This window comes from Oncorhynchus keta, chromosome 37 (genome assembly GCF_023373465.1).
Source record: "Oncorhynchus keta strain PuntledgeMale-10-30-2019 chromosome 37, Oket_V2, whole genome shotgun sequence".
In the NCBI taxonomy this organism is placed as follows: Eukaryota; Metazoa; Chordata; class Actinopteri; order Salmoniformes; family Salmonidae; genus Oncorhynchus; species Oncorhynchus keta.
This window is the reverse complement of record NC_068457.1, coordinates 28,829,396-28,833,511: the sequence shown is the minus strand read 5'-3', so window position 1 is coordinate 28,833,511 and position 4,116 is coordinate 28,829,396.

Sequence of the window (4,116 nt, the reverse complement as noted above, 5' to 3'; positions counted from 1 at the left end):
GTTGCAGTTTAACCTGATCAGTTCTTTATGATCACCACTGTTGTTGCTTTGTAGAGCAGCTCGTTGAGTTTAGTCCTGATCAGTTCTTAATGATGACCACTGTTGTTGCTCTGTAGAGCAGCTCGTTGAGTTTAGTCCTGATCAGTTCTTTATGATCACCACTGTTGTTGCTTTGTAGAGCAGCTCGTTGAGTTTAGTCCTGATCAGTTCTTTATGATCACCCTCCAGTGGTTTTCTAGTCTCACTGATAACAGTCAACTCAGGTAACTCACCTTTCAGGTTTAAATGTGTGTACTGTTCTTGCTCAGAGCATGACTCACCTCCCTCCCTGACCCCTATCCTTACCCTTCAGGACATTTGCCCGCTTTGAGGACAATACAGTGCCACTGACACGGCCTGCAACGAAAACATGCGGTCTCTCCTTCACTGCAGCCGAGGTGAGTAAGACATTTAAACGTGTTAACCCTCGCAAGGCTGCAGGCCCCACTGGCATCCCCAGCCGCGCCCTCAGAGCATGCGCAGACCAGCTGGCGAGGTGTGTTTACGGACATATTCAATCAATCCCTATACCATTCTGCTGTTCCCACATGCTTCAAGAGGGCCACCATTGTTCCTGTTCCCTTTAAGAAAGCTAAGGTAACTGAGCTAATCCGACTACCGCCCGTAGCACTCACTTCCGTCATCATGAAGTGCTTTGAGAGACTAGTCAAGGACCATATCACCTCCACCCTACCTGACACCCTAGACCCAACTCCAATTTGCTTACCGCCCAAATAGGTCCACAGACGATGCAATCTCAACCACACTGCACACTGCCCTAACCCACCTGGACAAGAGGAATACCTATGTGAGAATGCTGTTCATCGACTACAGCTCGGCATTCAACACCATAGTACCCTCCAAGCTCATCATCAAGCTCGATGCCCTGGGTTTCTAGACCCCGCCCTGTGCAACTGGGTACTGGACTTCCTGACGGGCCGCCCCCAGGTGCTGAGGGTAGGCACAACATCTCCTCCCCGCTGATCCTCAACACGGGGCCCACTGGGTGCGTTTCTGAGCCCTCTCCTGTACTCCCTGTTCACCCACTGACTGCGTGGCCACGCACGCCTCCAACTCAATCATCAAGTTTGCGACACAACAGTGGTAGGCTGTGATTACCAACAACGACTTTGAGTCTGCCTACAGGGAGGAGGTGAGGGCCCTCGGAGTGTGGTGTCAGGAAAATAACCTCACACTCAACGTCAATAAAACTAAGGAGATGATTGTGGACTTCAGGAAACAGCAGAGGAACACCCCTATCCACATCGATGGAACAGTAGTGGAGAGGGTAGCTTCTTTTAAGTCTCCTATCATACACATCACAGACAAACTGAATTGGTCCACTCACACTGACAGCGTCGTTCTCTCTCGCAGCAGCGCCTATTCAACCTCAGGAGGCTGAAGAAATTTGGCTTGTCACCAAAAGCACTCACAAACTTCTACAGATGACTGTCGAGAGCATCCTGGCGGGCTGTATCACCGCCTGGTACGGCAACTGCTCCGCCCTCAACCGTAAGGCTCTCAGAGGGTAGTGAGGACTGCAAAGCGCATCACCGGGGCAAACTACCTGCCCTCCAGGACACCTACACCACCCGTTGTTACAGGAAGGCCATAAAGATCATCAAGGACATCAACCACCTGAACCACTGCCTGTTCACCCCGCTATCATCCAGAAGGCGAGGTCAGTACAGGTGCATCAAATGCTGGGACCGAGAGACTGAAAAACAGCTTCTATCTCAAGGCCATCAGACTGTTAAACAGCCACCACTAACATTGAGTGGCTGCTGCCTCTTTCAGGAATACCTGGATGCAGGATAAAGTAATCCTTCTCCCCCCTTAAAAGATTTAGATGCACTATTGCAAAGTGGCTGTTCCACTGGATGTCATAAGGTGAATGCACCATTTGAAGTCGCTCTGGATAAGAGCGTCTGCTAAATGACTTAAATGTAAATGTAAATGCTGCCAACACACTGTCATTGACACTGACCCAACTCCAGCCATTTTAATCATGGGAAATTATGTAAATATATCACTAGCCACTTTAAACAATGCTACCTTATATAATGTTACTTACCCTACATTATTCATCTCATATGCATATGTATATACTGTACTCTACATCATCGACTGCATCCTTATGTAATACATGTATCACTAGCCACTTTAACTATGCCACTTAGTTTACTTTGTCTACACACACTCATCTCATATGTATATACTGTACTCGATACCATCTACTGTATGCTGCTCTGTACCATCACTCATTCATATATCCTTATGTACATATTCCTTATCCCCTTACACTGTGTATAAGACAGTAGTTTTGGAATTGTTAGTTAGATTATCTTGTTGGTTATCACTGCATTGTCGGAACTAGAAGCACAAGCATTTCGCTACACTCGCATTAACATCTGCTAACCATGTGTATGTGACAAATAAAATTTTATTTTATTTGATTTGAACTCACCGTGAAGAAGACCAGTGTTCACAATAGTGGCTGATGGTCGTGGAATAGGTAATTTTCTCTCTCTCTGTCTGTCTCTCTTCTCTATCTTTCTGTAATTCACTCTGTCTCTGTCTCTACTCTCTCTCTCTCTCTCTCTCTATCTTTCTGTAACTCTCTGTCTCTCTCTCTCTCTCTCTCTCTCTCAACAACTGGTCTCTCATCTTTCTCTTTCTGATCTGTCTCTCTCTCTTTCTCTCTCTCTTTCATCTCTCTGTAACTCACTCTGTCTCTCTGTCTCTGTCTGTCTCTCTCTCTGTCTCTGATCTTTCTGTAACTGATCTCTCTCTGTCTGTCTCTGTCTCTCTCTGAGCGCTACCCTTTCTGTCCTAAAGAACTGATCAGGACTCAGGGAGGGACTGAGTCATGCTCTGACAAGAACAGTACAGTGGTGATTTAAACCTGAAAGGTGAGTTACCTGAGTTGAGCTGCTCAGTGAGACAGAAAACCACTGGAGGGTGATCATAAAGAACTGATCAGGACTAAACTCAACGAGCTGCTCTACAAAGCAACAACAGTGGTGATCATTAAGAACTGATCAGGACTAAACTCAACGAGCTGCTCTACAAAGCAACAACAGTGGTGATCATAAAGAACTGATCAGGACTAAACTCAACGAGCTGCTCTACAGAGCAACAACAGTGGTGATCATAAAGAACTGATCAGGACTAAACTGCAACAAAGCCTCCTTCACTCACGCTGCCAAGCTTACCCTAGTAAAACTGACTATCCTACCGATCCTCGACTTCGGCGATGTCATCTACAAAATGGCTTCCAACACTCTACTCAGCAAACTGGATGCAGTCTATCACAGTGCCATCCGTTTTGTTACTAAAGCACCTTATACCACCCACCACTGCGACTTGTATGCTCTAGTCGGCTGGCCCTCACCCCATATTCGTCGCCAGACCCACTGGCTCAGGTCATCTACAAGTCCATGCTAGGTGGCTCCGCCTTATCTCAGTTCACTGGTCACGATGGCAACACCCATCCGTGGCACGCGCTCCAGCAGGTGTATCTCACTGATCATCCCTAAAGCCAACACCTCTTTTGGCGCCTTTCGTTCAGTACTCTGCTGCCTGTGACTGGAGCAGGGTGCAAAATCGCTGAAGTTGGAGACTTTTATCTCCCTCACCAACTTCAAACATCAGCTATCCGAGCAGCTAACCGATCGCTGCAGCTGTACATAGTCTATAGGTAAATAGCCCACCCATTTTCACCTACCTCATTCCCATACTGTTTTTATACTGTTTTTATTTATTTACTTTTCTGCTCTTTTGCACACCAATATCTCTACCTGTACATGACCATCTGATCATTTATCACTCCAGTGTTAATCTGCAAAATTGTATTATTCGCCTACCTCCTCATGCCTTTTGCACACATTGTATATAGACTGCCCATTTTTTCTACTGTGTTATTGACTTGCTAATTGTTTACTCCATGTGTAACTCTGTGTTGTCTGTTCACACTGCTATGCTTTATCTTGGCCAGGTCGCAGTTGCAAATGAGAACTTGTTCTCAACTAGCCTACCTGGTTAAATAAAGGTGAAATAAAAAATTAAAATAAAAAA